Source organism: Cervus canadensis, chromosome 6, assembly GCF_019320065.1.
Source record: "Cervus canadensis isolate Bull #8, Minnesota chromosome 6, ASM1932006v1, whole genome shotgun sequence".
Lineage (NCBI taxonomy): Eukaryota > Metazoa > Chordata > Mammalia > Artiodactyla > Cervidae > Cervus > Cervus canadensis.
The window spans coordinates 4841921-4852582 of NC_057391.1; the positions used below are offsets into that span (position 1 = coordinate 4841921).

Here is a 10662-nt window from a genome sequence, read left to right on the forward strand (position 1 = left end):
ATGGACAGAGGAACCTGGTGGGCTACAGTCCATAGCGTCACAGAGTCAGACACGACTAAGGTGACTTAGTACACATGCATATGTTTATATATGAAGTGTATATGTTTTTGCATGAAGAAAATCTGAAAAGATACATTGCAACAAAATAAAATTGACCCCCTCTTTTGGGCAAAGTAGACAGGGCCTTTGTATATTATATCATGTACCTTTGTATGGGCTTCCCTGGTGTCTCAGTTGGTAAAGAATCTGCCTGCAATGCAGGAGACCTGGGTTCGATCCCTGAGTTGGGAAGATCTCCTGGGGGAGAGCATGGCAACCCACACCAGTATTCTTCCCTGGAGAATCCCCACAGGCAGAGGAGCCTGGCGGGCTGCAGCCCATGGCATTGCAGAGTTGGACACGACTGAGTGACTAAGCACGCACACACCTCTGTATATTGTACTTCTGAGCCATATCAGTGTTTTATTTAATGAAAAAATGAGAAGAAAAAGCCCTGGCTATCTAATAAACCTTTAGAAATAGGCGGTATTTCCCCAAATGAGGGCAGGGTGCTACTTAAACAAAGGAATCTGTACTGGGAATGATTCAGGGATGAATCAAGTCAGCTGGGGTCTTACTGGACAGAGTCCACCAGCGTGTGCTGTGACTGACAGGCCCTGACGATTGCAGGGCTTTCCAAAAAGCCAAATAAGATCCCAGACCCACTCTCTCTCCGCCAGCCCTACTTTTACCATGGAGCCTCCCCTGACAATGATGCTCCCAGGACCTGTCAGGGAACGCAGGGCAAGGGAAAGGTACTAGGGCAGAGAAAACTAGGGTGTTGGTCAGACCTCCTCGGTCTGAGGGCCTAGGACCCAGGCAGGCTGTGTGTGAACAGTCTACATCCTCTGGGACTGGGGGTACAAGCATGGTGACTCAGAGAGGGGATCGGGACTTGGGCCAGAGGGATGGCTACCGTGGTCAGTATGGGCCCAGTGCCACGGGATCACCACATTCTTTAGGAGAAACTGGAAAGATGATGTTTAAGTGAGTGAGTGAAAGTCACTTAGTTGTGTCCGCCTTTTGTGACCCCACGAACTATACAATCCATGGAATTCTCCAGACCAGAATACTGGAGTGGTAGCCTTTCCCTTCTCCAGGGGATCTTCCTAACCCAGGGATCAAACCCAGGTCTCCCGCATTGCAGATGGATTCTTTACCAACTGAGTGATCAGGGAAGCCCTGATGTGAGTACTTCTGGCTTTGAAATAAAACATCTAGGGGACTTCCCTGGTGGGCCAGTGCTAAGACTCTGTGCTCCTAAGGCAAGGGTGTGTGCATGCTAAGTCGCTTCAGTGTCCAACTCTTTGCAGTCCTGTGGACTGTAGCCCACCAGGCTCCTCTGTCCATGGGGATCTCCAGGCGAGAATACCGGAGTGGGTTGCCATGCCCTCCTCCAGGGGATCTTCCCCACCCTGGGGTCGAGCCTGTGTCTCTTACATCTCCTGCATTGGCAGACGGGTTCTTTACCACTAAATGCAGGGGGGCTGGGTTCAGTCCTTGGCCAGGGAACTAGATCCCTCAGGCCTGGAAGCAAAGATCCCGTGTGCTGCAACTAAGATCTGGAGTAGCCAAATAAATAAACATTTAAAAAGGAAGAAAGGAAGGAAGGAAGATCTGAATATATATACAGTCTTTGAAAAAATAAATAAAAGACCCAAACTTTTCAATGAAATCTCATTTTAAAATAATGGCTTAATAAAAAGTATTTTATAGTTTCCTGCGAAAGTCCTCCACCAGCAGGTGTCTATGACCTTGGCACATTCCTGCTGCTCTCGGAGAGCAAGGTCGGCCCCCAGGACCTGGTTGCTTTTCTAACCACCCTCCCGCCTTTCATACGGCTTTGCAAATTCTGCCCTAGACCAAATCCATCAGTCAGTGTTCGGGGTGGGGGGGCGGGGGTCTGACATTTACCCATCTCTGCCCTGGGAGTGTGGTACAGAGTCCAGAAGGGGGGTGATTGATTCTAGCAATGGGCTTTCTCCAGGGTAGTGACTGCTTTGTGTCTGGAAGGGGCAGGCAGTGGGGCCATAGCTGGGAGTCCCACGGCCTTCAGAGGCCAGAGTCTCTGCCCCTTCTGCCCTCCCCAGCCTCAGTTTCCCCTCCCCTCTTATACGCCCTGTACTTCAACCACGCAGGAGGCTTCACCCTTCCTTTCACTCTCGACAGTCTCACAGCTCTGGTCCTTTGCAGAGCCCAATCCCTCGGTCTGGACACCCTCTTCCACTGTCTCTGTGGTCGTGCCTCAGCCACCAGGAAAACGCCACCCTCACGGGCCAGCTCCCACAGGTCCCATGCCTCCCCGTCACAGCAGCCTGGGAGGCTGGCCCTGGCATCTCCAGTGTCGTTCATTGTTTAGACTCCCCGATCTCCTTCAGGTGCTTCTGTCTGCCAAACAGCTTTAGACTCTGCCCCTTCCCTCCAGCGGCAGTGCTCCAGCCTTCATCTCTGCTCATCTGGAAAGAGCAAGGGTATCCAGACAGGGTGCCTGGTCTCCCCTTCTCTCCCCAGCACCCTGGCCTCTGTGCTGTCTGGGGAAAGGGAACTTTTCAAAAGTGCAACCTGCTGGCCTCTATCTGCAGCCTCCAATCTCTGCCCGGCACCTGCAGCCTCCAGGGCTAAGTCCACACTCTTCTGCTTGGCACTGCAGGCTTTCCATGATCAGGACCTCAGCAAATCGAATCCTCTGTTACCTCCTTCCACTGACCCCGGAGCCTCAGGCAAAACTTAATTGTCCTGAATGCCCTGAGCACACCTGGAGGCTTTGCAGCCGTGTCTCTGCACACCTCTTCCTATGCCTTTAATACCCAGACACTCTGCCTACCTGCGGCACTCCCGTTCACCCTCACACCCAGCTTGCAAATCCTCCCGCTTCCCCGCCAGGCAGTGGGTATTCCAGTCTGAGGGCTACTCCCCACTTCAGGGCTGCCGCTGTCCTGCTGCTGGCTGCAAGCCTGCCTTCCCCACGACACCTGGATCTCTGGGCAGGTGTGGCGCTTATCTGTCTCTATGTCTTTGGGGCACCACGCAGGACTAGGCATGGCAGACCACCAGGAAGTGTTTGTTAAGTGACTGAGTGAGGGGCCGGATGGCTCTAATGCTCAAAGAGGGTTTGGAGGTTAGATTACTCTCTTGGGGAAAGTGGGTGACTCTAGAGCTGAAAGTGGCCAAGGTGGAGCCCTGGGGCGAGCTGTTGACAATTCTTCCTACTGTTCCTGGCTGCCACATGCTCCTGGAGACTGTCCCCACGGAGCTGCCGATTATCAGCCACGCCGCCTGCTACGATCCGTGACCAACTTGGCTCCAGCCACCTTTCTCTTGCTGCCATGGCGCCAGGCCGGCGCCTCCTGGCAGAGCTACCACAGGGAAGCTGGCATCAATGAAGGGCAGAGTTAGAAAGGCCCTATGAGGTCAGCCAGCTCATATACCTGTGTCTGTTTTCAGATGGGGCAGCCGGGACCCAGAGAGGGGCAGCCACTTGCCCAGGGTCACACAGGAGGCCAGTTCTTCCGGATTTTATGAGATACTAAAAAGGATATCCAAAAGAAACCTTGAGAGGGGATAGAAAAAGCTTGTGGGTGGGTGTCAGGGAAGGCCCTTGAGACCAAGAGAACAGGGAAGCTCTTTCTGAGGCTGATCCCAGAGCTGCTATGCAAAGGAGGATGGGGTGGCAGTTGGGGGTAGGGGAAACCTCCCTGCAAAGGACTCGGGCTTGCTGCTCTGAGGTCGGCTTGGCCATAGCAGAGTGAGGGAAGATGCGCCCAGAGATGGGGTCAAGGCCCCATCGGGCAGGCCTGGTACCTCTCTGCGGGGTTTATGGCTCGCTCTAAGTAAGGGAAGCATGCAACCAAGTTTTAAAGCTGATTTGAAAAGACGGTGCTGCAAACAAGATACACAATCGGCCAAGAAGCACCCAAAACGGTGTTCAAATTCATTAGCCATCGGGGGAATGCAAATCAAAACCACAGTGATATCACTTCACACCCACTAGCATGGCTAGGATCCAAAAGTCAGACCATGAGCGTCAGGGAGGATGGAGACCTCAGACAGGGCTGGTGGAGATGTACGATGGCGCCACTGCTTCGGAAAACACTCTGGTGCTTCTTCAAAGGGTTAAACCTAGTGTTATCATATGACCTAATAATTCTACTTTTAGGTATATACCTCAGAGAAATGAAAATTTATGTCCTGACAAAACCTGTACACAACTGTTCAGAGCAGTGTTACTCATAATAGCCAAAAAGGTAGATACGACCCAAATACCAATCAAGCATCAACTGATGAATGGATAAACAAAATGTGGTCTATCCATGCAATGGAATATTATTTGGGCCATAAAAAGCAGTGACGTACTGACACACGCTACAACATAGATGGCCCTTGAGGACACAATGCTGACAATAAGCCAGACACAAAAGGTCATATGTTGCATGATTCCACTGACACGAAATCTCCAGAACAGGCACATCTACAGAGACAGGAAGCAGATCAGTGATTTGTGGGGGGGTGGGGGTCGGGGGGTGGATAGGGTGCACAGCCAATGTGTAGAAAGTTTCTCTTTGGGATGATGAAAATGTTCTGGAATCAGAGAGCAGCCACGGTTGTACAGCTCTGCAAATATACTCAAAGCAGCTGGCTTATATATTTGAATTTTATGGCAGGTGAATTATATCTCTATAAAGCTTTTATGTTTTTTGTTTAAAAAGAGACCACTCTGGCTGGTGGTGGGGGCAGAGTGGCAGCAGGGAGGCCAGGAGTGCTGTCACGGGCTCCAAGGTGGCAGCTGCTGAATATCCGTGGACGCCCTGCATGGGCCAACCCTGCTCAGGACGGCCCTTCTCTTCTGTTCCAGGGTTTCTCAACTCAGCACCATTGACATTTTGCACAGGTAAATTCTCTGTTGTGGGGACCGTCCTGGGCCTTGTGGGATGTTTGGCAGCATCCGTGCCCTCTGCCCACTGGCTGTCAGTACACCTCCCCACCCCCAGCTGTGATAATCAAAACTGTCTCCATATGTTGATAAATGCCCCTGGGCGGCCAAACTGCCCAGTTGAGAACCACTGTTCTAGCCTGTCTTGCTCACCTGGTGGGTTCTTGCTTATTCTTCCAGAACCATTTCAGATACCATCTTGTCCAGGGAGCCTCCGTTCTTCCTCCTCTGAGGCTCCAGTGTCCCTAAAACAATCCCCCACCCCCACCAGGAAGGCCCTGCGGAGACAGTTTACACACTGCTCTCCCCCACGTCTGTGTGGGGATGGCACCTTATGTGCCTTTGGGTCCCTAGCACAAGGCCTGGCACTTGAGAGGTCACTGCTGAGCCGTTTCTTTTCTTTTAAACAGAAACTTGATTTAATTTTGGGGGTCATGCCCCACAGCTTGCAGGATCTTCATTCTCCGACCAGGGACTGACCCTGCGCCCCCACAGTGAGAGGCTGAATCGTAACCACCGAAACACCAGGGAATTTCTCAAGCCATTTCTTCAGAAAGTGCAGAGAAGCACTGCCTCCCCCAGGGTTTCTGTGATAAGTACTAAAATGTCAACCGATGGAGTCTGTTGACCCTTCCTGACTCCAGCTGAGCGCAGGCTCTGAATGTGGGTGGCCTGGCTTTGGATCTTATGGGACAACGGGAAGTGGCTGAAGAGGTCTCACTCTCGGCTTCTTCTCTGAGAAATGGGGCTATCGCGAGCACCTGCCTCACAGATATACCACGAGCACACAGGAAAAACAACTCAGGCAAATTTAGTATTCCTTCTTCCTTCTAAGATGCCTGCCAGGCCTCAACACAGAGGTGACCCTCTTGCTGACAGGCCTCCATACTTCAGCCGTGTCCTGGATGCTGGCCAGGAAGAGGTGGGAGCAGGTGGAGTATATGGTCCTTAAAAATCAGACAGTTCTATGTCCACTAATTAGTATAGTATATGTTCATTGACTAAAATCCGTAAAGTCTATAAATTATAAAGTGGGAATAAATCTCCCACAGGCAAACACTGTTAACACCGTTTGGCTTATATCCTTCCAGTCTTTTTTCTAAGTACTTGCCACCAATTTGTGATGCTACATATACACATACACAAGCCCCCATCCATGAAGAACCGTCCATTTTTCATAGAGGACGGACTGGTGGTTGCCCAGGGGAAGGGGGCTGAGGGGGGAAGCAGTGGGAGGATGGGGTTAGCTGATGTAAGCTGTTACATATAGAATGGATAAACAAGGTCCTACTGCACGGCACAGAGAACCATATTCAGGAGCCTATGATAAACCATAATGGAAAAGAATATTTTAAAAAAGAATGTCTCTCTCTCTAAATATATATTATATATATATATATATACACACATATAACTGAATTACTTTGCTATAACAGCAGAAATTAATATTATGTTGTAAATCGACTATACTTTAATTTCAAGTGTTTTAATATTGTAGTAAAATACAGATAACATAAAAAATTATCATTAAAAAGAGGACTGTCCATTTTTATTAGCCACCTGACTGTTCCATAGTTTCCTCAGTTGATCTCCTACTTTCGAACATGTAGGCCCTCTCTCTTGATGAATCTCTTTCCAGCTGAGCCTTGGTTTATATTCCCATCATCTTGTTTGGATATTCTGCTCTGCTCTTAGAACATTTTTGGCAAAGGAACCTCTCCAGCCTGCCGGAACACCCATTTTCCCAGAGCAGGATGCCCATTTTCCCGTCATCACAGACTTTCTCCCTAAGCTGAGCTAAATCCTTGAGACTGGGACCCAATCCTGTTTCTGCTTCTCTGGGGCCCTCGCGGAGATGGAGCACAGCTGGATTTGTTTTCCCCTCGGACACCTCAGCCCAGACGGTCAGCTCCATTAGTCATCATGAGAGGATGCAGAAGGAAGACTGCTCTTGTGACCTGGAGCAGCAGCCTCGGTTGAGATTAATGGAGGTAAGGTGAACTGGGATGAGCGGGCAGGGGAAGGAAAAGTTGGTGGGACAGAGTGAGGCAGCCTGGTATTTGCTTCCTGTGTGGAGTCGGGCCGTGACCTTCCTTCCTTCCAGACTCCTGGAGAAATCACCTGGCAAAGGGACCCCCCACACACCACAGCCAGACTTCAGACTCACTTTCTCCAGCGATTATGTAGCACCTCTTCCTATTACATGCTTCACAAGAAACCAGCCAACAAGCAAGCAATGAACCAGGTGCCAGGAACGCCATCTACCACCATATTTGGGGGCCAGTTTGGTGCTCTGAGAAGCACTCTGCAATCAGGCAGGACTGGGGCCAGCCCCAGGGCAGGCACTTCCCATCAGTGTGACCCTGAGGAAATCACAGACCCTGTGAGCCTTGGTTTTCTGTAAACTGGGATTTAATGGCACTGGATTCCCTGATTATTGCAATGACTATAGCCAATACCATATACATCACACGCTGAGTTACCAGGCCTGGCATGTGCAAAAGAAACGTTCTTTTTTCATTCTGTTCAATTCTCCTCATAACTCAGGGTCCAAGGTGTCAATAAATATTTACTAATTGCCTTTCCTAACCTCCAGCAACAGGAATCTCCTGAACAGGGAGGAATTCATGACTTTCTATTACAAATAAGGAAACTGAGGCTCAGAGAGCTTCCGTCAGGAGTCTTGACTGGATGTAAGCTGTTACCTCAAAGGCGTCACATCTAAAATAACCACCAGGATGTTGTATCTGGGTTGGGGAGAGGGGCTCCTGACACCCCCCTCCTCATTCCCTGGGCACTGCTTCATGCCCAGCTGGACCACTAACCATCTCTGGCAAAGGAGACCAGGACCGATCTGGCACATACAAATGAGTTTCCAGGAGGCAGCCCGCGCCAGGACTCTGGGCACCCGAGTTAGGGCATGACAGCTGCCACCGGGGAATGCCACGACCCGCAGGTACCTGCCTGCCCCACCTTCTTATCCTTGAGTGAAGCTGAGGCTCCCATGCTCAAGGTCAGCTGCACGCATTAGGCGGCAGAACTGCGTTTCCAAGCCTCCAAGCCGAGGCCACCTGCCCGGCTCCATCCTGGAGGCTCGCTGTCCAGAAGCTCCCCGTACCCGGTCCTCGCTCCCGGGCATCAGGCATCGGGGTGACAGTCCAGGAGAGCGAAGGCTCCCTAAGGAGCTGGGAGCCCCCTCCCGGTCCACCCCCTGCCCTCTACCGGCTTCCCTTAAGCAGAAAGTCGTGCCTTGCGCCCACAGACATCGCCCTGAGAAAACGCCAGCGCCCAGACATAGGGACAAATCATGGGCTGTTTCTGCGAAAGTGGGTTTTCCAAAACCATCCCCACGGGGGCAGCGGGGACTTCCGCGCGATCCCGCGCCCAGAGCACCACCGCAGACCGACCGGGGCTGCACCCCGCGCTTGCCACGTTCCCAGGGCGCCACCCCCGCGAGTCACAAAAGGAAACTGAGTCTCGCCGGCAAACGGACTGGTCCAAGGTCAGGCACAGCCCGCACGCGGACTGGCCGGGCTCGAACCTGGGGTCAGGGTCAAGCCGGCGACCGGGAACCGGGAGCAGCCGCCAGGGGCGCCCCTCCTCTCCACCAGCGCCTGCCCGGGGACCCCACCCCGCGCCCAGGCCCGGCGGGGAGACGGCGGCCGCGTTACCTGGAGCTGCCGCCGCCGAGGTGGCTCCGCTCGGGCTCGCCTCCGTCCTGCGCCCGCGCCGGCTGCGCTCCGGGCAGGGATGGAGCGGGCGGCGCTCCCCGCCCGCCCGCGCCCTGCGCCTCGCACCCACTTCCTCGTCTCCGCCCCCAGCTCGCTGCTCCTGGCTCCCGCTCGCTCCTTCCCTTCCTTCCCTCTCCAAGTCTCTTTCTCTCCCTCTCTGTCGCCTCTTTCCCCCACGGCGCACGCACACACTCACATGCTCCCCTCCTTGGCTTTCCTGCGTCTCCCACACTCTCCCACACTCTGTCTTTTGCTTTCTCCTGGACCTTCTTTCCTTGTCTCTGCCTCACACTTTCCCTTTTGTCTTTCTTTTTTCCTTTGGTCACGCTCCCCCCTCTTTCCCTAGCTTTTCCCCTCCCTCCCGCCCACTCCCCCCACTGCCTGGCCTGGGACCCAGACTCCAGCTGTGCCTTCCTGGCTAAGAGGAGAGGGACTCCTGACTGGTTCAGCACTGGTTTCTGCCCACAGCTGGACGGCCTGCCCTGGGAGGGCTAGACCCATGGGATCAGGTGGCACCCGCTACCCTTGGGTGTCCAGCTCCCAGCCACCTGGAATCAAGCTAGAAGAGAGAGGAAGAACTAGTTTCAAGGGAGAAGTCTGGAAAATTCTGGGATCTGGACTGGAAACAAAGAGGGCCTGAGGCTTAAGGGCACTGAGAAATCAGTTCAGGGGTTATTGATTTAAAAAAAAAAAAATCAGTGGAGTTTCAGAAATGCCCAGAGTGGATTTGTTCTATTTGAAGGGAGAAATGGAGAGAGCGAAAAGGTAGGAAGGAGGGTCTTTGGGAAAAAGAGCTCTTGGAGTAGGGAAAATAACACCCGCCTTTCAGATGAAAACACAGAGGCTCAATGGGAGAAAGCCTCTCTTCAGATCAAGGTATCAAGGCTGCTATGCTAACCCAGAAGACCTTGGTGGAGCGGAGCCTGGGTGGGCAGGATGTTGAGGGTTGTATCAGGCCTGGGTTGCAAACCCAGAGTAAGCGAGGCAGGCAGTCAGATGGGCTGCCCCATCTGATACGTGGAGGGGAGTTTCTGCAGAAGTTAGACAAAGCAGGGGGAAAGGGAGCTGGTTCTGCTGAGTCTAAGTTTCAGGTATGTGCTGCGGATGACTGACACCCCACCCCAAGTCATTCTGTCACTGTGCCCACCCCCTCCCCCCCCGCCCACCCAGGGCTATGTGTGTGCTGAGATGCAGAGACTAAGGTTGTAGCTCCCTGGAGCTCAGAGGTCACAGCTTCTGGGGGAGGCTGTTGTAGATGGTGTATCCAAGTCACCAGTAACTTGGAATGACAGCAAAGGCCTCCAAGTTGGTCTCACAGACTCTACTCCTGCTCACCAACAATTCACAAAGTAACGTGTGTGTGTGTGTGTGTGTGTGTGTGTGTATTAAGTCATGTGTGACTCTTTTGCAACTCTATGGACCGTAGCCCACCAGTCTCCTCTGTCCATGGGATTCTCCAGGCAAGAATACTGGATTGGGTTGCCATGTCCTCCTCCAGGGGATCTTCCTGGCCCAGGGGTTGAACCAGATCTCTTATGGCTCCTGCGCTGGCAGGCAGGTTCTTTACCACTGGCGCCTCCTGGGAAGCCTCACAGAGCAACATAGGTTATCTCAAAAAAGTATAAATTAGATCATGCCTTTCTACTTCCCTGATGAAAACTCTTCCCGGGCTTTGTGTTGTAGTTAAAATAGAATCCAGGCTCCTTATCACCATCCACATGATCTGGCCATGACCCACCTCTCTGAGCTCGTGTCTCACCATTCTCTGCCTCTCTCTATGTTCCTCAGCCGCAGAGCCTTCCCCCTTGTGCCCACAGCAAGCCCAGCTGGATCACACCACAGACCATTTGAACCGGCTGTTCTCTCTGCTTCCCCTACATCTTTTTGTAGCTGCCCAAAAGTCAGCGAGGCCACAAAGCCTGATCATCCTACTTACAACAGTCACTTCCTTGCTACCAGATT

General features: G+C 52.5%; 1 protein-coding gene across 6 annotated transcripts in view; it reads right to left on the reverse strand.

Moving 5' to 3' along the window:
- The window catches only part of HRH2 (histamine receptor H2), a 47910-nt gene extending 38923 nt beyond the window's left edge, over positions 1-8987 (reverse strand). For 5 of the 6 annotated variants that reach the window (XR_006269857.1, XR_006269858.1, XR_006269856.1 and 2 more), the window contains exon 1: positions 8641-8889. The gene's annotated coding sequence lies outside the window, so the exon portion shown is untranslated. The other variant, XM_043470674.1, reaches the window with a different exon arrangement.
- Positions 8988-10662: the final 1675 nt, after the last annotated feature.